At 40.9% G+C, this 27,011-nt stretch overlaps 1 protein-coding gene and 1 long non-coding RNA gene across 2 annotated transcripts in view; one reads left to right on the plus strand and one right to left on the minus strand.

The window, feature by feature from the left end:
* The window catches only part of GRIN2B (glutamate ionotropic receptor NMDA type subunit 2B), a 572,475-nt gene that overhangs the window by 59,270 nt on the left and 486,194 nt on the right, over window positions 1–27,011 (minus strand). The gene's annotated exons all lie outside the window — the stretch shown is intronic.
* Window positions 986–25,372, plus strand: LOC144583081 (uncharacterized). Its single transcript, XR_013536671.1, has 2 exons — window positions 986–6,156; window positions 8,524–25,372. It is a non-coding gene; the product is annotated as an uncharacterized LOC144583081 (long non-coding RNA).

The following is a 27,011-nucleotide window of genomic DNA, read 5'->3' on the forward strand; positions in this document are numbered from 1 at the left end:
TGCAAGTGACAGCAGAGCAACAGTTGAAGAAATCATTGTGGAAGATGAGTGAAAAGTGAGGCCCTCATTCTATCATAATATGTAAGCGTAGAATAGTAGGTGTCTAGCAGAAGGAAAGATAGCCTTTAACTGAAAATGTTTTGAGCTCATGATGGCACCTGATGAGTGGAAATCCTTCGCTGTTTTAACAAATGTATATAAGAAACTTGTTTAATTGGAAGATAGCACTCTTTGGACACTTCATTTTCAAGAATTTTTCAGGTTTTCAAATTTGCAGCAATCAGAAGACAATTTTAACAAATCAAAATAATTTAAATAATATTAATTTGCCAGTACTGTATGCCATTCCTGTCTCAGGAATGTGAACCAAGGACTAAATGGTGATACACTCCCCTCCATATGAAAGGAAACTGAGATTCTGTCTGTAGGCATCTTTCAGTCTCAAGACACTATGGGAACGTGCTCTGAATAGAGGTCTTGGAACAGCATCTAATGTGGCTGAGAAGACCAATTCAAGAGTGACAATCCCTTCCACACTGAAGACAAATACAGTCTGTCCCCTGTCCAGCTCCCTGATTTTGCTGATTTTGGGACTGCCTCTTTGCCTCGGCCTGCTGGACAAGGGTCTCTTCAAAATGGGAAGGCCATGCTGCACAACCTGCCTCCAGGCTAAAGGTTCAGATGTCAAAGTTTCCCATCCGTTGAGGTCCATTCCTAAGGCCTTCAGATCCCACTTGCAGATGTCGTTGTATCACAAGCTGTGGTCTCCCTCTGCGGTGCTTTCCCTGCACTAAATCTCCATACTTGAGATCTTTTGGAATCCGACCATCAGCCATTCTCATGACATGCCCAAGCCAATGTAGACATCACTGTTTTAATAATGCATGCATGCTAAAAATTCCAGCTCATTCTAGGACTACTCTGTTTGGAACTTTGTCCTGCCAGGTGATACCAAAAATGCATCAGAGACAATGCATATGGAACATGTTCAGCTTCCTCTCCTGCCGTGCACAAAGGGTCCAGGGCTCACTGCAGTACAGGGGTGTGCTCAGGACACAGGTTCTATAGACCTGGATCTTGGTATATGCCATCAGCTTCTTATTAAGCCATATTCTCTTTGTGAGTCTAGAGAACATGGTAGCTGCTTTGCCAATGTGTTTATCCAGCTCGACATCTAGAGAGACTGTTAGAGATCGTTGAGCCAAGATACACAAAATCATGAACAACCTCCAATTCTTTCGTAGAGATGGTAATAGAAGGAGTTGAGTCCACACCCTGGCCCATGACGTGTGTTTTCTTAAGGCTGATTGTTAATCCAAAATCTTGGCAGGCCTTGCTAAAGTGATTCATGAGTTGTTGTAGGTCTTCAACAGAATGGGCAACAACAGCTGCATCATCGGCAAAGAGGAAGTCCCGCATGCATTTAAACTGGACTTTGGTCTTCTCTCTCAATCTAGAAAGATTAAAAAGCTTTCCACCTCATCTAGTCCAGAGATAGACATCTTTTGTTGCAGTTCCAAAAGCATGCTTCACCATGACAGCAAAAAAAAAAAAAAAAATCCCAGAGTCAGCATGACGACACAGTCCTGTTTTACTCTGCTTCAGATGTCAAAGGGATCTGATGTTGAGTCACCAAAAATTACAGTGCCCTTCATTTCCTCATGAAAGGACCTGATGATGTTAAGTAGTCGAGGTGGACATCCAATCTTGGGAAGTATTTTAAAAAGGCCGTCCCTGTTAACCAAATCAAAGGCCTTTGTAAGATCTACAAATGAAGGCCACAAAGAGTGGCTGTTGTTGTTCCCTACATTTTTCCTGCAACTGGCTGAGGAAAAATACCATGTCAATGGTGGATCTATTAGCAGAAATCCACACTGTGATTTTGGATAGACTCTGTCTGCAAGCACCTGGAGTCTCTTCAGCACAACACAGGCAAGCAGCTTCCCTACAATGCTGAGAAGAGAGATGTCTCAGTAGTTATTGCAGTCATCCCTGTTGTCTTTGTTCTTGTACAATGTGATGATGTTTACATCCTTCATGTCCTGTGGTACTCCACCTTCCTTCCAGAAATTACAAAAGATTTCATACAGCTCAGTGGTGGTGGTCTCTTTACAGCACTTTAGCACTTCAACAGGGATGTTATCCTTCCCAGGTGCCTTGTTGGAGGTGAGGGAATCCAAGGCCACTTTTATATCTGCTAAAGTTGGTTTGCTGTCCAACTCTTCCAAAATAGTCAGGCACTCAAAGTTATTTAATGCCTCTTTGGTTACTACATTCTCTCTAGAACAGCAGTCAGAGAACAGGGGTAAATTACCCCAAATGGGGTAAAAGTGAAAATCCTGGGGGTAATGAGCAGAGCGCTTCCCCCCTCCCACCCCCACCCCTGCAGCCAAACCTCAAATTGTAAGCCACCTCTCCCTGTTACTTCCTTAGTTGCAGCAGGGCACTTGTAAATACTCCATTCTTTCAGAGAATGAAGATAAGCCTGCTTGATTGGTTACAGCTGTGGAATAGCCCCGAGCAATCAATTGGGGCTTGTGAATGACTGCTTTTGCCAGAGATGACTGCAAGCAAGCAAGAGGAGGGAAAGGATCAAGTTAACGAGGGAAGTAAGGTGCAAGAGACCGAGGGCTTCATCAAGCTTATTTAAATGTATGGAGAAAATGGAGAGAAAAATGGAGGGAGGGTGGGTGGATGTGTGTGTGTGTGTATGTGTGTGTGTGTGTGTGTGTGTGTGTGTGTGTGTGAGAGAGAGAGAGAGAGAGAGAGAGAGAGACTGACTCAAAACTATGAAAAAAGGAACAGGCAAAGCTTGAATTAAGGTGGGGAAAAAGGGTGGCTTCATCAAATACTGTATCATTTCCTTCCTTTCAAATCAAGGTGGTTATGTTGGCTTATAGGAGCAGATTTCTCCTGTATTGGACCTAAAGCCTGCTTGATACCGTCATACATTCTTTTGATGTTACCTGTGTCTGCTGCTATCTGTATCTGAGAGCAGAGCTGGAGCCAATAATCATCAGAACATCTCCTGGCAGCCTGTTGGACTTGGCTACGAGCAGCTCAAAGAGTTTGCAAGTTGTACTCACTAGGACAGGCTTTATATGCTGCTAGATCTCTCCTCTTATCCTCGATGGCTGGCATCAACTCCTCCAAATGGGTTTCAAACCAGTCTGCCATCTTTTTGCCAAATGTGGACAAGGCGGTGTTATAAACAGCGTTCTTGAAATGTTCCCATTGTTCAGGTGCCTTTGCACCAGCCGGGCCTGGAAGGGTTTCCTCAAGCGCTTGGGTAAATTCCTCCACTTTTCTGTGATTGCGCATCTTGACTGAGGGTGCAAATAGACAGGGAAGCTGTCCGAGGAATAGATTGGGTGCTGAATAATTCTATGGAAATCACCTATGGCATTTAAATTAATTTTCCCTTCATATGCAAACATTTACTCATCCCAGGTAGTTATGGGACAAGAAACCACACCGTACCTCAGATTGTTGCAGTTCTCACTGGGACCCACTGGTTGCTCTCCCCCCCTTTTCTCACTGAAAGCAAAGCAAAGCGTGTCCTTATATACCACCCCATAGTGCTTCAAGCACTCTCTGGGCGGTTTACAAGTTAATTATGCAGGCTACACATTGCCCCCCCCCCAGCAAGCTGGGTACTCATTTTACCAACCTTGGAAGGATAGAAGGCAGAGTCAACCTTGAGCCGGCTACCTGGGATTGAACCCCAGGTCGTGAACACAGTTTTGGCTGCAGTACAGCAATTTAACCACTGCACCACGAAGTCCTATCATCACCCTCTTTCCAAGTTCTTTTCTATCCTCCTTTCCATCTTCTGCTGTCAGCTATCAAGCCATCAGCTATCAAGCCATCAGCTGCTATGTTGATAAGAATGAATTAGTCCAAATTCTTTATAAGGCATTGGTAGCTTTTGTCATTCCATATACACATATACACACACATATAGTGGACACACATAGCGGGAAGTACAAAACTCACGTTCTTGCAGTCTATTACTACTCCTTTTAAAAATGCAAGTGACATAGCAACACATTTACTCCATAAAGCACAGAGTTTATCTGACATAGTGCTGAATTGGTTTTAAAAGCAGAGGCAACAAAAGAGTACAGATGTTCCCTTTGCAGTGCTACCTTAGGAAAACATCCAGCAGTGCTACTTTGAATCAATATTGAGCATTGCATATGCCAAAAGCCACCCATCTTTTAGAGAGCTCAAACTACAGCAGAAAATTCCAAATACTTTATCAACCTGTAAATCCCAGGATTCCCTAAGAAGGAACCATGACAACTAAAATGGTATTAAGTGGTTATAACTATTTAGTGTATGTACATTACATAGTTATATGTAGTCAGAGTCTACAGTCCTATAGTGATGTACGGAAGTGAGAGCTAGACCATAAAGAAAGCTGCCCACCAAAGAATTGATGCCTTTGAATTGTGGTGCTGGAGGAGGCTCTTGAGAATCTCCTGGACTGCAAGGAGAACAAACCTATCCATTTTGAAGGAAATCAACCCTGAGTGCTCACTGGAAGGACAGATACTGAAGCTGAGGCTCCAATACTTTGGCTATCTCATGAGAAGAGAAGACTCCTTGGAAAAGACCTTGATGTTGGGAAAGTGTGAAGGCAGGAGGAGAAGGGGACGACAGAGGATGAGATGGTTGAACAGTGTCATCAAAGCTACCAACATGAATTTGACCAAACCCTGGGAGGCAGTGGAAGACAGGAGGGCTTGCCATGTTCTGGTCCATGGGGTCACAAAGAGTCGGACATGACTAAACGACTAAACAACAACATGCTATCAGAAAAGGAGCTACTAGCCCTTGGTGGAAAGGAAGGGTCAAGAATCAGAACTGTGGTGATCAACTACTAAGCTTTAGGTATGAAAGAGATTCATGAATGGTGTAAGTAGGATATGTTGCTAGTCTGAGGGGCCAATACATTAGAAATAACATATCATAATAGCTGAAATCACACAATTGCTCAAAATAAGGGTCTGAGTCACCATATCTGAGTGATCAGACTTACAAAGAAAGAACATGCATATGGCCTGAGGGCCAATTGCAACACAAAGCAAGCTCAATTGCTAATGTGAGAAAAGTTCTGATGTGACTATCAAACACAATCAGCTCTTAAGGAATTGCCTGGTCTACTTGAGCCCTAAGTGTGGGTGTTTGTGGGCACAGGAAATATAGTGTGGGAGGTGTAATGTGTGTTTGTAAGTGATATAAATGCATCAGAAAGTAGGTGTAGGTATAGAAAGTATTGTAAAACAAAGTACATCCATACATTTTGATGAATAACCATATATCTGTGTATTCATGAATCAGATTCGACCAAACCATTCCCAGTTTAACCTGCCGGTTTCTATGCTGGCTCACTTTGCATGTGTTTATAGGGTAGTCCCATAGTCAGGGTGAGAAGTATTTCCAGTGAATTTATTTCCTAGCAGAGGTGAAATAAATGACAGAAATGTGAGTAAAGGAGGGCTGTCTTCCTGGAGGCCATGAATCCAGAGCAGTGTTCTTGCTTCGCTGTTCAAGCAATATTTATCTCAAAGCATTAGCAGAGAGCAGAAGACATAATTTAGTGGAAGGGAGAGCTGGTTAGAACGACATGCATGAATGGAGAATAAAACCATGAAATCTATTGCCTCATTTCAGAATGGAGTGAATGCCTCCCTTCTCTTAGCCATTGGACATTGAACCTTTCAAATAATGGTCAGAATTTTCTGTTTAAAAAAGCGCTTATTGTTGCAATGCCATGTTTGCAGCGGGCTTCACACTGCTTAGAAGATGTGGGAAAGCCGTACAAACCTTTCTGGACAGTGGGTAGTATAATTACAATACATAGAGGCTGTTCTCGACAGGACTGCTTGTGATTTATTACACTACTGTGCCTTGTCTGGCCCAATTCGAAAATCTGCTTTCTCTTTTACAGGGTATGGCTGAGATCCAAGGTGCCTGCAGCATAAATGAAAGCCATTTCCAATCATGCAGAGGGCTTGCCAATTTCTCCCCTGAGCTGCAGCTTCTGGTCCCTGACAATATACTCTAGAAGGTCTTCCCAACCCTTTGGAGGAAGGGATTAGGATGAGCAAAACTTGCTTGCAGGCACTGAAGCCCCTTCCAATCTTGCAGGTGGATCTTTGGATTTAACTCCAATTTGCTTTTTTTGTGTGTTTGTGTGATGCCTTTTTCATTCTGTGTTGTATGTGTGACTTTGGCCCTTATAGCTATAGGAGAGGAAGGATGCTTCTTCTTATCACTGAAGCCAAGCTGATGTTTGAAGAACTGTCATTGGAAATGAATAAGTGGTTGCTCGAAAGCTCATTATTAGAGACTTGGCTGTTACAACTCCAGCTGAGGACCCATTTGTCATTTGTGCAAAAGGAAGCGTCTAGCTCCCGTTGTACCAGAGTAAAATTCGAAGACACAAATACGGTAGATCAGTGTTCGTTGAACACTGTGAAATAGTTACCAAGCAACTAGGAAATGATTCATAGCAACCGTTCTTCTAAGATCAAACTAGACGGTGTGATGCGTAGGAGATCCAAGATTAGCATCTCTGGCAATCATTTCTAACCAATTAATCTAACATGGCTACTTTGAAGGATGTGGAATTAGCACTAACCCTTTCTTACAAGGGGTAATTAGACCTTGGGAAAAATTTTAAAATATATCTTCCAGATTTGGTGGTTTCTGGGAATTGTAGTCCAAGAAATAAGGTTTTAAATATCACTTGGTAGCACAGCATATCCCAAGGGAACTGCTGATAACACCCTCAATGTCCCTCAAGGCTCAGCCTTGTGTAGGTATCTGAGGAGCAGCTGATTTTAAGTGTCCATAGAGCCCCCAAATGTCCAGCAGTTCAAGTCTGCTGTGGATTTCAGTTATGAATGTATTGGTCAGTAGGCATTGCAGGAATCAGATTACACCTGACATCTTTGACAGACATCACAATGAGCCCATCCTTAGATTAGAGCCCTCTTAAGAAGTTTTTCAGCCCTCTGAGTTGCAAATGAGCTTGCTTAGATTTGTAAATTGATCATCAGGAAGAGAGCACAGAAATCATTTGCAAGCTGATTGTGCAGACATGGCAACTTTGAAGAACTCTGTCCATGGAGAAAAAATGTTTTATTCTCTGATTGTCAAGTGACTGTGTTCTGTAGCTTGGCCCTTAAACTGAGAAGTAATGGCTGATCCTGATTTCTGAAAATATTTTTGATGCCTGCATTACATACTGGTGGCTCATTAGTTCAGTGTGCAGATCTCCATTTTGAGGGGCTAGGGCCACAATTTCTGTACTTTCTTTATTATTCAAAAATACCAGACACAGTCAATCAAAATTATAAAAACATTGACTGGTATTATATAATAGATACACATTTTAAAATGTGTATTTTGGAAGGGCAGATCCTGAAACTGAGGCTCCAATACTGTGGCCATCTCATGAGAAGAGAAGACTCCCTGGAAAAGACCCTGATGTTGGGAAAGTGTGCAGGCAAGAAGAGAAAGGAGAACAGTGTCTGCGAAGCAACCAACATGAATTTGACCCAACTCATGGAGGCAGTGGAAGACAGGAGGGCCTGGCATGCTCTGGTCCATGGGGTCACAAAGAGTCGGACACAACTTAGAGACTAAACAACAACAACAACACACATTTTAATCGAAATCCTAAGTTTCTGTTAAATATTGGTACAGTATGTATGCTATTTTTTTGTAGCTCTGATGGTATTATTTCTGAAATCCGCAACTGCTTATAATACTGTGTGAATTTTCTTGATATTGTTCCCAAAGCCCTGAGGACTACGAGAACCACTGAAGTGTGTTTCCTTCACAAGTGAGATGCTTCAGTTGTCAGATCTCTGCATTTTGTTAGTTTTTCCAATTCTTTATTTTCAACTCTGGTATCCCCTAAAATTGCAACATCAATGACCCAGCCATTTCTTCATCTATTAGTACTATGTCTGGTGTGTGGTATGTTCAAGGTGTCTATGATTTTGGATCAAGAAATCCCATGAGATCTTGTCTTTGTCATTTTCTGGCACCTTCTCTTCCTGATGTTCCCATGAGTTTTTAGAAACAGGCAAGTTTTTTTTTTTTTGTATAATGACCAATGCACTAATCTTGCCACACTATCATGTCTAATTTTGTAATCTTTTTGTGCAATCTTTGGACATTCGCAGATGAGGTGTGACAGTTTCATCTTTTTCTCTATAGAGTCAACATTTGTTGTTAGCACTAATTCCTTGGATCTTAGTTTTCATCATATTGGTTTGGTGCTCTTGTTCTTGTGCAGCAAAAACCTTCAGTTTTTTTTTCTTAATGGTCTCAATTTTTAGTGATGCCCATGTTGAAATATAACATGTTTTCTGTCAATATTTCTTAGATGTTGTCCATGTAGTTTATTTTTCCATTTAATTAATTTTTGAATTGTTGTTGCTTATTCTGATAAAGCTCATTTGTGGTTTTTCCTCTCTCGTCCTCCCTTTATTCTATTTTTAGTAATATTTTTCTGCATACTTGGAGAAACACCCAAACACTCAGAAACCCTACCTAGTCTGGATGTGACCTAATTTCATTATCCATCAGATTCTTCTCTTTTGCTTGTGTCAGAAATAATCCAATGGTGTTTATGGAATGGAAGGATCAGCCAACAGGATGCAGTTGATGCCTTGGGGATGTTTGAATGTGTTCCTAATCCTCACATTCTTTGCAGAAGCTTCTTCCATGTCCACCACCCTTCAATTAAACACTGCAGATTTGAAGCTCAACAAAACTTGGCTCCCAGCACTGAAAAATACAGCCTGCAAAACATCAACGAACTCTACCCAGCCACAAGGACCGGTGATCACTATACACAAAAGACCAGCTAATGACACCCATCAATCATAGTGACAGATAATCTCTCCTCCTTATCACAACAATACAGTCACAACAAAAACACACGGATCACTATTCTCCTAAAAGGACAAAAGCTGATCTCACAGCCATAAATACTCAACTACCAAACAAATTGCACAAGAGCACAGAGTGCTACTCCTGTCCTCTGAAGATGCTGGCCACAAAGACTGGTGAAATGTTAGGAAGAACAACCTTCAGAACATGGCCAAAGTGCCCGAAAAACCCACAGCAACCACTGCTGATTTGTTTGTTTGCTTGCTTGCTTGACCGCCTGTTGTGATAAATGCCACGGAGTCTTGTGCCAAGCTTCTCTAGAACTCAGGATGGGTCCTCTGTTAGCATTATCTGGAGCTATCAGGGACAGAACCTGGAATAATTTCCCCACAACACATTTTGTTTGTTTGTTTGTTTGCTTGTTTGTTATAAATCCTTTTTTTGCCCACCAACGCTCCCAAAGTTTTGATAGAATAAGTATCACTGCCTTTGAAACAGATTTAAAAGAATTTTAAAAGTCAGAGTTACGGTGTGTTTTTAAAGGCCAAAAACCATATGGAATAATGTAAGTTAGACTTCCTGCTACAAGCTCAATAAGAATGGAGCCAACCTGTGTGTACTATATCACTGAGCAAACCTATTTCCCTTATCTATATTTTTATTTCTGGTTCTGTGAATAATGGCTGCAAAAAAGCAAAAGTCATACAAAGCTGAATTTTACAAGCTTTGTGGGCAAGACCATGGAAAAGCTTCAGTGCACTCTTTGCAGTTAAATCCTTAGTGTAGATAGCAGGGAACCCAGAAAATTGAAAGGTCATTTTAAACTTTGCAGGGAAAAGTAACTGAGGTTCTGAAAAAGAAGGAACACATTCTTAGAGCTTCTTTGGTGGATTCAGATGGACACTTTGCTAGGGCAAATGAAGTAATTCTTGAAATCTCACATTGCAATGCTTCCTCCTTAGCTGAAAGTAAGAAACTCCACATTTGGAAGGAGCTAAGCAAGCAATGTCTAGTAGACACAATAGAATTGTCCTAAGGGGGCCACAAAAGATAATATTTTATCCAATTTTCTATTTTTGATGACACCATGAGAAGCCAGATCTTTGAGATGAGTGAAAACATTTTGGGTCAAGTAGTTTGGATGAAGTACCACTCATTGCATTTCTCACACTGTTTTGCTAAGTGTTGTGCTTTTCTGCCATGGTCACCATTAAAACTAAGGCAAGAAATAGATCAGAATCAGACTTCACTCTCAACCTCAAAGGTAACCTGTTGACAAAACAAAGAAGAAGCTATTCCAGCTGCTCCCCAATACTTTCACCTGCTTTTACTGTATTATATCTTAACAATTATTTAACTATGCTACGGTGTTTTTTTTTAAATTAACCAATTGGCTGGGGGGGGCATAAAAATAAAAATATAATGTTATGTAGTATAACTCTTTCCAGAGCTGAATTTTTCATCGTTGCCATTTATAAAAGGCAAGGGAGGGGGGTAATTATGGTTTCATCAGGGCGCTGAAGAGGATATAGTGCCGAAACGATCATGAACCACTGGCTTAGTAAGGCTAGTGGGAGCTAAAACTTGCAGACAGTGCACTGTGTTTTGTGCTTCAGTGGCTTTCTTGTCTTGTTCTTAGTGTTTCTATTTTTTTATATCTCCATCACTCCAAATAAAGCATTGTTTGAGTTCATGATGCCTCTTGTGTGAAGCTTAAATATAACACTCTTCTGCATTAGTGCTGTCAGATTCCCAGTTCTGCATGTTTTCTCCCACTTTGTGTAGGCTTCTAAATGTCACTGAGAACGTGACTCTGAGCAAGGAAGGAAGTGTGCATAAATGAGAAAACGGCGCCGGTGTAATGCGTTTGGTGTGTTTTATACACACAGACACACACACCACTAGGCAGTTCTAATTTTTTTTCTTTTTAAAAAACTTAAAAATCTGTTTCACAGCTCAAGTTCCCCTTTCCCTTTATGTGCCTAGCATTTTTGATTTGGGATCTTTATCCAGCTTCTGGAAGTAAAGGGGGAAGGTGTCTTAGGTCCTCAAAAACTGCAGCTTCAGTTGTGCAGTGACCCTGAGTGCTGATTAGTTATTTATTGCAGAGGAAAAAAAAAACAAGTCACAGCTGAAGTTGAAGGAGAGTTATAGACTTTTCTGTATGCAAATGGCATAGTAGGTGTAATCAAAGCAAGCGAAGCGGCTGCAATCTGTCTTGCCTTGAACACCGTATCAGTCCAGGCTTCTCTGCTTTATCTGTGCAAGGAAAAAAATGTATCCTGTTTAAGGAGGCAGCCAGCAGTTTGCATTCTCTACCATGGAATACCTCTATTTGAGTCCCTTTGAGAACTTTGCAGCCTAAGGCTGCATTGCAGAGGGGGAGGTCCAAGCTACAATCAGCCTCTTATTTCTTTTGCTAAAAATTGTCACAGAGGGAAAGGCAGCTTTCTGGGGGAAGAAAACAGGGCAATATATTTTCTTTGCTTTTTCTGCCTCTTAGTGCACACTGCAACCTACTTAATGTGCATTTAACGCGTATCACACTTATAGTGTCTGCAATATGTATAGCCAGAAATGTTACACTGCTGAAAATTGCTCTAGACTTTTCCTCCTCACTTTGTCCCCAATTCTTCTTGCTGAAAGTTTCGTAATCCATCTTACAGCAAAAGAAAGAGCAAAAATTAAAAATTAACAAAAGAAATCCAAAGAGGAAGTACAGGATAAGGTACAAATCAAAAATAGCATTTTTAATTGAATCCCCACTTCACTATGGGGTACCGCTGCCGGCCCCCATGCACTTTGGGACTCACTATGTCACAACCAGGGCCCCTGTTAAGTATGCAGGAGGGACCCTGCATTCCTGCTTAGCCCCTTTATGGGAGTCTCCCAATCATTTTACTATCTGTGGAGAAAGGAAACTCAGCTTGATCACTGTTTTTTTCTTTTTCTTTTGGTGGATTCACATTTTTTGTGGATTCACATGTTGGCTCAACAATCTCTGACTCTCTCTAGATGTTGATCTGGATAAACGCATTGGCAAAGCAGCTACCGTGTTCTCTAGACTCACAAAGAGAGTATGGCTTAATAAGAAGCTGATGGCATATTCAAAGATCCAGGTCTATAGCGCCTGTGTCCTGACCACACTCCTATACTGCAGTGAGTCCTGGACCCTTTTCCACAGCAGGAGAGGAAGCTGAACACGTTCCATATCCATTGTCCCCAACACATTTTTGACATCACCTGGCAGGACAAAGTTCCAAATAGTTTAGTCCTGGAATGAGCTGGAATTATTAGTATGTATACATTACTGAAACAGTGATGTCTACATTGGCCTGGGCATGTCATGAGAATGGCTGATGGTCGGATTCCAAAACATCTCATGTATGGAGAATTAGTGCAGGGAAAGCACCCCAGACGGAGGTCACAGCTTGTGATACAAGGACATCTTCAAGTGGGATCTGAAGGCCTTAGGAATGGACCTCAACAGATGGGAAACCTTGACCTCTGAGCATTCAGCCTGGAGGCAGGGGGTGCATCATGGCCTCTCTCATTTTGAAGAGGCACTTGTCCAGCAGGCCGAGACAAAGAGGCAGTCCCAAAACCCGCAAAATCAGGGAGCTGGACAGGGGACAGATTGTGTTTGTCTTCAGTGTGGAAGGGATTGTCACTCTCGAATTGGTCTTCTCAGCCACATAGATGCTGTTCCAAGACTTCTATTCAGAGCACATTACCATAGTCTCTTGAGACTTAAGGATGGCTACATTCACATGAGACAATGGGAAGGGCTGCCCCAGTGTATCAGATCAGTAATGGCTTGAATGAGCCTTGAAAGCATGTGACGAAAGGCAGGATGGAAATGTAATTTAGAAGTACCAGATAGCTAATTAAAAGTTAATGTGAACATTTTATTGTGCTCATGACCATGTGATAGATTGTGCTAAAATGAAATAGATTGTGAATGGATAGACTGAGCCAATTTTCACCCCAAGATGGATTAATAAACTGAGCACTGATTGAGCCACAATGTAGAACCCATATTTCAGGATGTTATCTGTAAACTACCCCAGTCCATCATTGTGAATCGACTACAGCAGAAGTTGGTAAAGTGCGACCCTCCAGATCTTGCTGAACAGCCACTAGCTAGCATCCATGCCATCAGGTATCTTGGCTAGTACTGATGCAAGTTGCAGTTCAGTAACATAATGGATATCTGCACTTTACCTACCACTGCACTACAAGTCCCATGGTCTTGTAGTTACTAGAAAGAGATCTGGAGAGATTTTGAATGTGAAGAAACCAGTAGTAAAAAGATTTGGTTTAACTTCAAACCTTTTGACCTGACTGGACAGCTGTCATCATTCACTGCTATTCACATGCATTAAAGGCCATTGAATACTTTAGTGCATCTTCGCAAAAATAACACATATCATAGGAGAATGAAAACTTGCTGCATGCAGCAGGGCACAAGAGTCTTCCAGATCATCACCTTGATCAGAGGCCATCAGGCAACACAGGCAACATTAGAACAGATACCTGGCAAGGATGGCTATGTAATATCTGTGATTACCTGGTGGGTTACATGGAAAGAATGTTACGTATGCAGTCATCTATTAAATTATAGAGTAGAGCAATATTTTTCTCTCTCCTTCTTAGGAAATGATGCACTGGACAAGGCTAGAAACCAAGGGAGTTTGCAGCTGAGAGTATAATTTACTAACTTTTCTTAATAAACAGAGCACTCTCCCTTCCCTCTACTGAGTTTTCTAAGCCTCAGTACCTGTTAAGACAGAGCTATCACTGCTTCTCGCTACAACTGCCATCTCTTCCAAGGATCTGAGCCTCACATTTGCATATACTACTGTATTTAAATATATTATTTACAAATGTTAATGTATTGACCCGGAGAGATGAATAAGCAGGGGGGCAGTTTTAAAATCAAACTTGTTTTTCTAGATGTTACTTGCAGGCATTCATTGTTAAATTAACTAACTCCTTGTGATGAACCCATTTTAAAAAATAAAGGCAAGCAAGCACTTGCTTAAAAATCCAACTTTAATGTGTTGTTACCTTGATGAACCCTAAATTTGCAGCCAAGACCTTCAGCCTTATATGGTGAAGAGGCAGTGGAGTCGAATGGTTAGAATATTGGGCTAAGACTTGGGAAAGAAGTGTTCGAAATTCCACTTGCCTGTGAAGTTCATTGCGTGGTTTGTCTCTCATCCTAACCCACCTCAGAGGTGGGTTTTTTAAGGATTAAAAACAAGGAGGCACACTTGAAATTCCAAAGAAGAAGGCACAAAACTGAGAGTTTTTTATAGAGAGAGATATCATTATTTGCTAAAACAAGCTTTTTCCCTTTGAATTTCATAATGCAATATTAATCTGAAGTTATTTCTATTACTTTCTGTGCTTATTTTTATTTTAGGTTACAAGGGAACTTGTTTGTGGAGGTTGGGTAATGGCAAAGGTTGCTGGGGAAAAATACAAGCTTGCATAGTTCTCCTTTAACAGTGGGTGTCAGTGCGGGGCATGCCTGTTTCCAGTTCACATGTATTATCTCCCACTGATTTAACTATAGTGTTTTTCCCCTGCCTCAGTCCTTGAGATCACCCCTTCTTTCCTGATGTCCCTTTGTTAACTTCCTTACCTCTCTCCTCCATTTTCTGCTGTGCAAAGCTGTGTAGACCTATGGCCAATAGTGTAGTAACAAATTCGGAAATACAGGGTCCTTCCACAAGACTTACACACACACACACACACACACACACACACACACAGAGAGAGAGAGAGAGAGAGAGAGAGAGAGAGAGAGAGAGAGAGTTTCCTTTCTGAATGCATGTGCAGAGATATTAATATGCTCCAAATTATGACTTAGCTGTAGGGAGGAGGCAGGAATCTCTGGGGAGAGGAGACAGAAGCTGTCATCTAGGACAGGTCTCACATCCCTTCTCCTTGCATGGCTTGTGAAATGCCTACTACCCCCTCCCATGCTTCTACCCTGTCCCCTCCTCCTTGTCCTGGCTTAACAATAGAGCAGCGAAATTTTCTAAACATCTCAGTGAGTGCATATATCTCCATCTCTACCAAACACAAGGGGAGGGTGGTTTTGAAGGAGGGGCCGGTCTGAAGACACAGGAGCTGGTGGCTGACTGAGGAGAGGGAGTGGGAGGAGTTATCTGAGACACCCAATGGGGAGTGAGCTGGGACGCACCTTGGCTACAAAAAAATTGCTGGTGCTTTGAACCACCACCCCATGGGGTGGCACGTCTGTACCACTGGATGTGGCCCCACACTATATAAAAGGAAAGAACAAAAGCTTGTACTATAGGTGAAAGCTGTTTGTTTCCTTTAACCAAGAAGCATCCACACTTATCTTTGTTTCCTTTTCGAGGGTTTGTTGGGTGAGACCAGGCTGATCACTCCTCACTTTTTTGCACCAAAAAGGGAATAATCATATTACAAATCCCTCCAACAATGCAAAGATGGCAAGGTGTAGGGTTTCTCGGAAAACCAGAATAGGATATGAGGCCAAAATATTTGGGGAAAAACAAAGACAGAAAGCCGTGGGTCTTTTTACACAGTACAAAAGCGAGGGCAGGCGATACCTTTATTAGATCACATCTGCTTCCAGCCATGCGATAATACTATTAATTTGGCTACAATTGGCTTCACCTAGTGGGTATATTAAATTTTATTCCAAATTCTCTGATAGGGAGCTTGCCACATTTCTGTGACCTCATTCCCCCGCCAAATAGTAACCTTGGATTTCAAAAGAAGGTGATGGTGGAGAGTAAAATGCTGAATATGTGGCAGCACTTTGAATTGCTGGGAGAGAGAAACCAACCTGCAGCCACCAGGGGTGGAATTTGCAACCTACCTTCCTGGCTTGTGTTTGCAACCTGCTTTTTTTGCGACTCGCATTTAAGAAACAGACCTGACATGGACGTCTGCCATCCTTTGGGAACTTTTATGTGTTTTTCTTTCTGCGCTATCCACAAAATATAGGTGCATAGCCTGGCAAAATATTTAGGAATCAGTGACATAGATAATTGGTAGATCAAGGAGAAACATTTTAACACATGGCACCCCCCTCCCGTGTTCTAGTCTTCTACACAAGGGGGATTTATGTTTCTTGACATGAGAACTATTCAAACACTTAATTCCCCACCTTCAGTCTGAAGTGGCACACTCCTAATATCAACAGGGCTAAGATGGTCCTGCATGCATAAATTGGCTTTAAAGGACTGTTGTGGAAAAAAATGATTGTGCAAAAATAGGCCTGTTGTTAGCAAGAGTGGCAGGATGACTGATTTTAGAATGAAAGGCCTGGCAAAGTAAAGTTGACTTGGTAGGAAAAAAAACACACAGAGAACATAAATGTCTCCCCCCCCCCCCTTTATACAGAAGGCATCTTGATTCCAGCGAGCAAGCAGCTTCTCAGATGGTCTCAAATCAGGCTTATAGCCACATGTGAGCGTCAGGGCAAACAGAGAATAACCAGAAACCAGGCTGGGATCAAGGCACAGATTGAGTCAACAAACAAGGCACATAAAAACTAGGTGAAAGTGGTGCAGAAGAAAGAAGCCAAGATCACAACAAACCGCAGTGTACCCGGGTGTAAGTCAAATATGGCAAAATCAGAGAGCCAGCCCTCAATCAAGGCAAGGGTAGAGAACAGGAGAGCCAAATGTACCGGAATATTCTGGAATCCAGGGAGCTGAGAACTGATGTGTAGTCTTGAGCAGCCATGGGTGCTGCAGCCCGTATTCTTAGACTGACATCAGGTTCCATGCATACCACCTCTGTAGCTGATAAATAAGCACCTACAGAGACTCTACTGCAATCTTGCCTTTTTTGAGGAAGAGCAATTTTGCCATGTATTTTTAAATGACACGGTTTCTTGGAGCTTAGGGTAGCTCTGCCTTAGACACTGCTACAGAGCTCTGCTCACCATGGAAAAGGGGGAAAGACTCGTCATCATCTCTCCTGGGAACCAGGGCTCTGCCTCAATCCTCTATGGTTCCAGAGCAGTGCTGCTAGCTGCAGGCTCTAGTTCTTTATCCTATGAAGATACTTCCAGCTGGTGCAGGTTAAAAAGAAAATCCAAAGCTTTATATATTTGTGATGCAACATATGTGCTTTCATCTATGTTTGCACCTGGGCCTGTTAATCAGCTCTGTATCCACTAGCATTATGTCCCACCTATTTTGAAACTTTGAGAATAAATTAATCTTTGGGTTCATCTGTTCTGGTGTGATTCACTACTATCACATATATGGTATTCATGCAATTAAAAAAATACCAAGAATATGTTGTATTAACATGCACCTGAGCTATGTCTCATATGAGGAGCTCATCCTGCACTTCAGGAAGCTAATGAAGATGCAATTATTATTTGGTTTTACAAATAAACCCACCGAAGGCCGTACTAAGAGAACTCAAGACTATAACCGAAGGGAGGAAACTTTGACCAATTTGAGGGCCCACACAAGAGGCTATTTGGAGAATTATTTACATTTTAAATTGTTTGGTGCCCAGCTGCACCAAAATGTGGTAGAGCCGAGAGCTAAGAGCCAGTGTCTATGAGCAAAGAGTTGTGTATTACACTAAAGAAGTCTATGTCAGCTCTTTCTCAAGTTTCAGAATATCATTCTAAACTCTCTGTTGCTGAGCATGGAAGAAAGGGTAAATCGGGGGTGAGGTGAGAAGGGAAAGAACAAACACATGAGTGAAATGTGAAGATATTCTACTGTAATGTTGAACTCCCAGTACTTCCCACGTGGCCCCGGAGCTGTGCCACCAATGCAACCATAGCCCCTGACCTCCTGCTCATTAGTAGTGGGTGTTAAGAAGCCACTAGGATGCCATCTGCCATCTATGCAGCCAGCAGCCCATGTGATTCTATTTATGGGAACTCAAGTTCTGTGTGTGCAGGTCTCGTTCAATTTGGTGGTCCTGCAGTAGCTGAGTAAAACATTTAACCCCCAAAAGAAATAAAAGAAATGAACTCCACTTTTCAGATTTAACGCTGTCATAAAAAGAAAAGTCAGAGGTGGCAAACTGCCTACAGCGCTGATGACTAGCTCAATGAGGCTATTAAATACATACTTTAAAGAGCTCTACTGTTAGGCTTTTCATGGCTATTAACAGAGAAGCATAGATAGGTTAGGCAAAGATATAAGGCCTGAAGCAAATCATTCTTTGTTCATGGTAGAGGTGGATTTATATCGATCTTCCAGAGCCCTCATCCCACCCCTGAGAGGACAGTTCAATCCTAGCCTGACCTTCCCACTTGCAAGTCTAGTTTGAGAGAGAGAGAGAGAGAGAGAGAGAATGAGTTTCTTTGGGATTAAAGACAGGATCTGTTATGTAAAGAAATACTGTTGGAGGACTTGCCTGTGTGATTGTGCTGAACATGTAGATCAGCCCATCAACCAGATCAGAATCCACTTACTCCTTGCACCAAAAGTCAATTGGCACTTGTCTGAAATAATTAAAATTTCCTGCCTCCAGACCAGGAACGAATCAATCCCATTTGCCAGGCTTCCAAAGCACAGAGAAGAGAAGAGACAACAGGGATTTGTCTCACCTGTAAATCAGACTTGTTGTTCATGATATAAGAAGTTTTAAGCAATCACATGGTTGAGGTACCTTGAGCTGGAGGGAGAAATATCCTCCTGCTGTGATGCCAACAAGATCCCAGAAGGGGTTTTTGTTGTTGCTGTTGTCATTGTACCTTTTTTAAATGGGTTGCATAGTCAGTGCTGAAACATTAACAGCACTAAATGTGATGAATAATTTGAGTATGAAATGCTCTTAGTCATAGGGAGGAAGAAAGCTGGCAAAGCAGACGGGCTAAGGATGAGTAAGAAAGTGACAGAAAATGCAGAATATAGCATCATGTCACCGATAAACCAATTGCAGGTCAAGCATATGGAAAACCTTTCACAGGAAGGAACCTTTGGGAAAGAGATTAAAAAAGAGAAGTATATAAAAAGTAGAGAAAATGGGCGGGAAAGCATTCATTGTGGTGCTTTTTAAAAATTGTCTACATATTTTTAGGATGGCTTTCTTCAAATGCGTGCCTTCCAGGTGTGGACTACAACTCCCATCCTCTCCCAGTCAGCATGGCCAGAAGCCTGTGTTGTAGTAATTACCATCATCATCATCAGTGTCAGTTTTGCACATATTTATTCGTAAGTCCCTTCTTTGCTTTTTAAAAAATCCAAACAATAGCCAAAACTCTATTGCACAACTACACATGCATAACTTGAGGTTGTGTGCATGGTCATTGCAGTAATACTGAAACAAAAGTGCTATCCTCGAAACACTTATGTGAAGTATTGTGCAAGCGGTTGTGCTGGGGATGCATAACCAACTGCACACAACATTTCTCTTTCATAAAATTCCTTGTTGCCAAGTGTAAAACCTGGCACATTTGCATCAATGTCTCTTTATATTCTGCCAGCATGAAGAGGATACTGGCCAATAATTCTTACAGAAATGCATTTATTTTAATGAATTTTGTCACAAAGTACATGGTCATTAAAATACTTAAGCTAAATGTATGCATTTCTGAATACATTGTATCTCAAAACATGCATTTCAAATGCATCCTCCAATGGATTTTTAAGCCAAGAACTGCACTGCCAAGATTGAAGAATTATTAACATTTTAAAGATGATTACATAGAATCATAGAACTGTACAGCTGGAAGAGACCCGAAGGGTCATTGTGTTCAAGCTCACAATGAGGCAGGAAATCACCAGCTAAAACATCCTTGATAGACTATCACCAGGTCTCTATTTAAAAATCTCCAATGAAAAAGGGTCCACCACATTCTGCGGTTATTCTATTCTATAGTTGATCAGCACTTACTGTTCAGACATTCTTCCTAATATTAAGTCGAAATCTCCTTTGTAATCTGAAACCATTGCTTCAGATCCCATCCTAGAGGTGGAGGAAACAAACACACTCACTCCATCCTCCATGTGAAAGTCTTTGAAATATTTTTGAATGGCCATCTGTTCACCTCTTACATCTTTTTTCCAGGTGAGACATACTCAGCTCCCTCAATCGTTCCTCGTAAGTCTTGGTTCCTGGATCTTTTTACCATGTTGGTTGTACTTCTCTGGACCCATCCCAGCTTGTCCGTGTTCTTCAACTGTGGTGTCCAGAAGTGGGCAGTGTATTCCAAGTGAGTTTTAACCAAAGCAGAATAGAGTGTTACTTAATACTGTTACTTCCCTTCATTTCCATGATACCCTTTTTCTGCTGATGCACCTTAAAATTATATTTGTTTCATTTTGCTTTGTTTCATTTTGCTGCAGCATCACATTATCGACTTACATTTAGTTTGCATCTGCAAAGACCACACCCACATGCTTTTCACATATACCAGAATCTGATTTCTCCTGAAACTCCCATTCTATAGTTCAGTTCATAAGGTGTAAATCAAGTATGTTGATACTGCGAGTCATGCAGACTGAATTCTTAAGCATCTCTCCAATTAATGTTAGTAAGCCAGTATGCGCATGAACAGAACTGGAGCTGAAGAAAAAAAATTAGCTAGTAAAACATGCACATCCACTTTGATGCTTCCAATGTCCTTAATCCTAGGACTTCATAGCTGACAGCTCAGCTCTATGCCCACAGGACTTTGTGTAACAGTGATCTGAGGTGTGACATGAGGAGCAATTTTCCTCTTTGGGTTGAATTCAGGCCACATATTGGTGCAACAAACATCTTTTTGGCTGCCATGGCAGTCCTTGTTTCCTTTTGTAAAAGCCCCCAGTGATCCCTTACATGACACGGACATGTAGGTGCAGTTGAACAAACAAACTACAGATTTATCAATTTAGATGAAGGAGAAATAACAAACAACAAAACAAACTGAGTAGGCCAGCCCATCTGGAGGGCACTTGTATTGGGAAACAGTGGTATGGCAGCTGACAATAACTACTAAGAAATGAAGAGAAGCAGAATGAAATACAATATTATGGGATTGTCTGCACATTGATCAAAATTACACAAAAATTTAAACCAATATATAATATGTTGCTGTTTACTTGTGAATAATTTCTACAGAAATGATAATGTTTTTGAATGTCAATGCCTTATATTCTTTTGTTGATTTCAACAGCCTTCTGCAAAGGAAGCTCTAGAATATGCTTCTTTGTCCCTAAATACAACAACTAGTATTATAATTTTATCATGGCTGCTACTTACAATGCTTTGCTTTACAAATATGCATTACTTGGCAATTAAATCATCTTTTTAAACCAGCATTCAGTACCAATTAAAAGTGATGGTCCTTATTGCTACCAGCTGATATGGGAAGAGCGCAGATAATCCAGTTGCTGACTACATGACATCCTTGGTAGAAGTGAGTTCACTTCCCAGCCTAAGTTCTGCAGCCTGATGGAATGTTTGCTGATTTACTGAAAGCTGGATGTTACTTTTCAGAAGGAATTTGTTCCATTACATGTCATTGTGAACAGCCAGGTTCTTATTAACACTGCTCCCTCTGCAAAAGTAATTTTTTTGAATTGTGTGTTATTAACACATTGCATTATGATCGGCAGCCCCCCAAAAATAGAGAGAAATGCTCTCCAGATCTTACAATGACCAGTTCAGATATTGCAACCTGAGTATACTTTACAAAAATACAAAAGATAAAACAAAACAATAATTCCTCTGCCACAGAGTACTAAAAAAATGACATAAAACGAAAAGGTCCTAATCAAAATCCCTCCAAGAACACCATATAAGTGGCCTTCAAAAGAAAAATGTGAAAGTAATTTGGAAACACTACTCATCCCAACAGAAATATTTGTTATACTATTGAAATGTAACTTCTTTATGTCCTTGAGCAAGGGCAGGTGCTAGCTTTATTAGAGCACTATTTTTTAACAGAATGCTAATTTTTGACATACTAGTTTTCATCAGTCTGTGCATCTATATTGTGGATAGTACAGAAAAAAAGAAAAGAAACATTAAAAAGCCCCCAAAGTCATGGCAGATGACCATGCCAGGTTTGTTGCTTAAACGTGAGTTGCAAAAAAAGCAGGCTGCCAACACAAGTCAGGAGGGTGGGTTTCAAATTCTACCCGTGGTGGCTGTAGGTTGGTTTCTCCCTCCCAATTCCTCAAACAAAGGGCTGCTGGGTATTCAACATTTCCCCCTCTCTCATTGCCTTCTTTTGAAACTCAAGGCTCCTGTTTGGCCTTGTTACCCACAAAGTGGTACCAAGTGTGGTATAGTGGACAGAGTGGCATACTAGGACTCTGGAGACCAGTGTTCGAATCCCCAGTTGGCCATGGGATTGCCACTTCATAGAGCTGATGGTAAAGAATACAATGGGATGGCCCTATGATTCTGTTTAGAGCACCACAAAGGACTGACCAAATAGAAATGTGAAGTGAAAACAGGATAGCAATTTTTAAATGGAATTTGAAGTTTTTGAATTGACAGGCAGCATATAAGTATTCAGATGAAAGACGGGCACCTGAAAATGCTTGGTTCCTGGTTTTCATATAAAAGCATAAATATTTCTGGTTCTCCTGCTTCATAAATATATCTGACTCAGCTGATTCATCCATCTATAGCACGAAAATCTCTCTTGTCCCTTCACCTGTATCAGTTTCACAGTAAGGCAAATTATTTTTCACAGCTGATCCTCTTAATCTACCCCATCCATCCTCCATTGTAGTGTTCAATGTCACTTCTGTGTGAAACCGTCAGCTTTGCTCCACTCCATCCATCCTTATCACCTCCTAGCCCCATAGCTCTTGTGCTGTTCATCCATGTCAGATCACCTGTGTAATGGAGGAAGTCCTCTCTTGGAGCTTCTCTAAAAGGCAGTCAGAGGACATGGGTCATAAATGCAATCTATTAAGAATGATGGCAAAGCAGTAATGAAATAGAAGTACTGTAATCCAAAAGTGTGAGCTATACTTTCTGGATAAACAAGCACTTCTTGTTGCCTTTTTTAGCAGCCCCCAAACTCCAAGGCAAAGAGGGCCTGCTGGTTCTTTTGATCCTCCTGAACCGCTCCTGCTTTTGGCTTGCTCTAAGTTTAATGTTATTTACACAAGTGTCTAATTTTCCTCAATAAATAATTAAAATTCATATATGGGACACTTACACTATAACATTAAAATCTCCATTACAAAAATCGATATTGATAAAGAAGATTAAGCTTTAGGCAATCTTGGACCACCTGTAGGTCAGCCATCTAAGATGATGGGGGGCAAAATTTGTTCACGTCTGGTCTTACGGACAACTTTTTTTCTAATAGCCTTAAAGGAAATAGTTATATAATTTGAATGGACTTCTCGGCATGGCGAGAATCCTGCTTTGCAAACTTAAGCTAGCCTGAAGGCCCTATTTTAAAGATCTTAGAAATCATCCTGGGACATGAACTGAAAATAATGTTTGGCTGTTGAAGATTATTGCAAGCAATGAACTGTTCTAAACTGCTACAAACTCCAGTCACTTCAACAACTAACCCCAGTGTATGCAGACATTCAAAACAGGCCCTGGTTGTTTCTGGGAGTAATGGGTCATGATGATAACATGTCCCATCCAGGAGCATAGTATGAAGAGAAAGCAAAAATGGCCTCCCCATGGGCATAACCACCTATATAGACAGCCTATTGGCATGTCACCTACCCCTATCTTTCCCAAGTATATACATAGCCCCATTTTGAAAACACATATAGGCAGTCACAGCTGCTGCTTTCTAACTCTTTAGAGCAGCTATAGCCTATTAAAAAGTCACAATGAAAAGTCACCACCTCACAACATTGGAAGTGTTTAAATACCACATAGCTAAAGTTCAGATAGGATGTAGAATCTGGTATATAACTATGTGCCCATATTAACCTAAGAGGTACACATCCAACAGTTTCATTTTGAAATATGGAGCAAAAATATTCCTCAAGCATTGTAAGAATCCTTGAAGCTAAATGTTCATTGAAGGATCTCCTCCTTTCCTTCACAACCTGCCCCACAAAATGGCCTGATTTATTTTCATATGCATTCCTTCACTGAATGCCTCATACAAGGTGAATGTACAAAATGGCTTCCACTGAAGCATCAGGTGATGTGAAAACTCCAGCTGTAATCTTTGAGCTGTAATATTTTCCCCCACTAACAGACATCTTGGAAGTATCAAGAGTTTCCTTGTTTTATTGGGTTGCTCTCTATAATAAACCTGCTTTTGTTGTTTAGTTGTTAAGTCGTGTCCGACTCTTCATGACCCCCATGGACCAGAGCATGCCAGGCCTTCCTGTCTTCCACTGTCTCCTGGAATTGGGTCAAATTCATGTTGGTAGCTTAGGTGACACTGTCCAACCATCTCGTCCTCTGTTGTCCCCTTCTCCTCTTGCCTTCACACTTTCCAAATAAACCTGCTACTGATGTTCAAAGGCCCAAAGCTTCTGCCTTGCAAGTAATTGCAGCTGACAAATGTTTTCTATTCTTTTAAGTAAATGTAGACAATTGATTCCACGCTCACTGATCTGTGTAGTCCAACACAGCATTAGAATATTCAGACAAACAGAATGCCAAGCATTAGGGTATATCGAATGGATAAATTTATTTGCTATTGTTTCTAAAATAACATGCAGCAGAGTTAGTATTTATAAATCCTCTAGTGAGGAAAAATTGTGCAGCAGAATATGTGAATGTAAGCAGTTAATTAACTCATGGTATTTTAGTGCTTTATATCTTGTTTGTACATTTATAAAACTATAATGTGTCATTATTCATTTTAGGCAGCATGTGGAGGAATTCATTCCAAGAAATTCAGTCTTATTCAAAATAAATATGCACATTAGTAATCTTACATCACTTTTGCTTTTTGTACCTTTCTGTTGGTTGTGTTTGTCTGTCAACAACATATACTCCCCCCACCAATACTCTTCCATATCTGCTCTACAGCCCTGTAAGGGGGAGATGGTTGCAAAGCTAATTTGAAGGAGAGGGCAGGAGACTGTGGGAAAGTCCTGTTACACAAAGAGCACTTAATTGGTGTGTCCTTAGACAGAGTCCATTGAATCCACAACTTAAGACATGTTTCTTTGGGATGTGTAGCTTCCATGATGCCCCCAACCCAGTGTGCTCAGTGGCCATGCTAACTGAAGTATTCTGGAATTTGTAATCCATCAAAGTCACTTTTACAAACTCTGCATCTGACCATTGCCCATCTAGCCTAGGGCAAGTTGCTCTGCTTGGGAGTGGCTTTCCAAACTCTTAGGCAGGGATCTTTCCCAGTGATGATCTTTGGGATACTTTAAATGGAGATCCATAGTTTGAACCTGAGACCTTCTCCATACCAAGCTTCTGCTGTTCCAAGAAGCTATGCTTCCAAGTATAGACAGCATCAGAACATTGCGGGCCAGTCTTCAAACCCCAGTACCCATTACATATTGTACCAGTCCGCCCCCCCCAAAGTGACTTCTACTATCTAGAAGCCAGTGTGCTATAGAGCAGTGGTCCCCAACCTTGGGCCTCCAGATGCTCTTGGACTACAACTCCCAAAAGCCTTCACTACCACTTCTGCTGGATGGGATTTCTGGGAGTTGAAGTCCCAGAACATCTGGAGGCCCAAGGTTGGGGACCACTGCTATAGAGGATTGAGTGAAATACAGAAATACATATCTGTTTTATTGACTGGGAATTCTTACGATTAAGTATTTTCTTTGTCTTCAAATACATACTCAGAAGGTGAGTCTAGCATCAGTTTGCCACCATTTCTATCAAGAAGGAGAACAACGGTCTGGTCCAGACATTCCAGGGCTATGAAATTCCTGGAATGGCATGATAGCTGAGTAGAGGAATCTCCAGCCCATACGTCTAATCAGGCCCTCAGAGGTTCTTCATCTGGTCTCACAAGGCTATCCAAAAAGCACTTTTCCAAGCAACCCTCAGTTGCAGCTAGACAGTTTGACACCCAAGGCAAATAGCACCACAAAAGAGTAAGTTCTGCTTTATATTTTTTAAAAGCTAATAGGAATGAGAGGTATTGCTATCTGTTTTCCCACCACTCACCAGTACAGTAGATTCACCTCCAGATTTTAGCACCCTCAAGATTTTGGTGGCCTGAGGCAAAGCCCTAGTTGCCATTCCCTAATTACAGCCATGTCTCTTTCCCTCAATATCTCTGATCAGTAACTGGGGGGAAAAGCAGCAGGGCTTCTCTGTCTATTTATTTATTTATTTATTTATTTATTTATTTATTTATTTATTTATTTATTTATTTATTTATTTATTTATTTATTTTATTGCATTTATATGCCGCCCATCTAGACATGGTCTACTCTGGGCGGCTCACAACATACAAATAGAAACAATTTAAAATATACACAATTTACATAGATAAAACAGAGAAATATAAAATCAAAGAACTTACAATTTTAACAATTAATTTAAAAGAAAGTCATATTTTTGCTTGCTGTTGACTTCCATGAGTGATGCTCAGAGTCCACTTACTGGCTTTTCCATTTGAAATATCTGTGGCAGAACAACTGACAAGACCTCTGCCAGGTTGAGGACTTGATGGGCCAACAATGTGACTTCATATAAAGCAGGTTCATAGTTCACAGCTGCCTATATTCAGATGCAAGCTTTTACATTAACTTGGAAATTGACTCTAGATTAATGTGAGGAGTCTTGAAATTGCTACATTTTAACTGAGCAGCAGAATCAAAAGAGTCTGAGAACAATAAAAATCATTCCATTGTTACAACTGACAACATGGGCTTCTGCTTGCTTTATTTAAGGAGACAGGAGTGTATTGAGAACATGATGTTGGCAAAGACGTCTGCAGGTTTCTAAGCTGTCTAGACTGTTCTGTTGCCTTATCTGGCCCTTTTCATCAGCATTAAATAATAATAATAATAATAATAATAATAATAATAATAATAATAATAATAATAATAATAATAATAATAATAATAATAATAATAACAACAACAACAACAACAACAACGACAACGACAACAACAACAACAACGACAACAACAACGACAACGACGATGATGATGATGATGATGTCTTTACTCAGGAGTAAGTCTAACTTCAATAAG

This window comes from Pogona vitticeps, chromosome 5 (assembly GCF_051106095.1).
Source record: "Pogona vitticeps strain Pit_001003342236 chromosome 5, PviZW2.1, whole genome shotgun sequence".
Taxonomy (NCBI): Eukaryota; Metazoa; Chordata; class Lepidosauria; order Squamata; family Agamidae; genus Pogona; species Pogona vitticeps.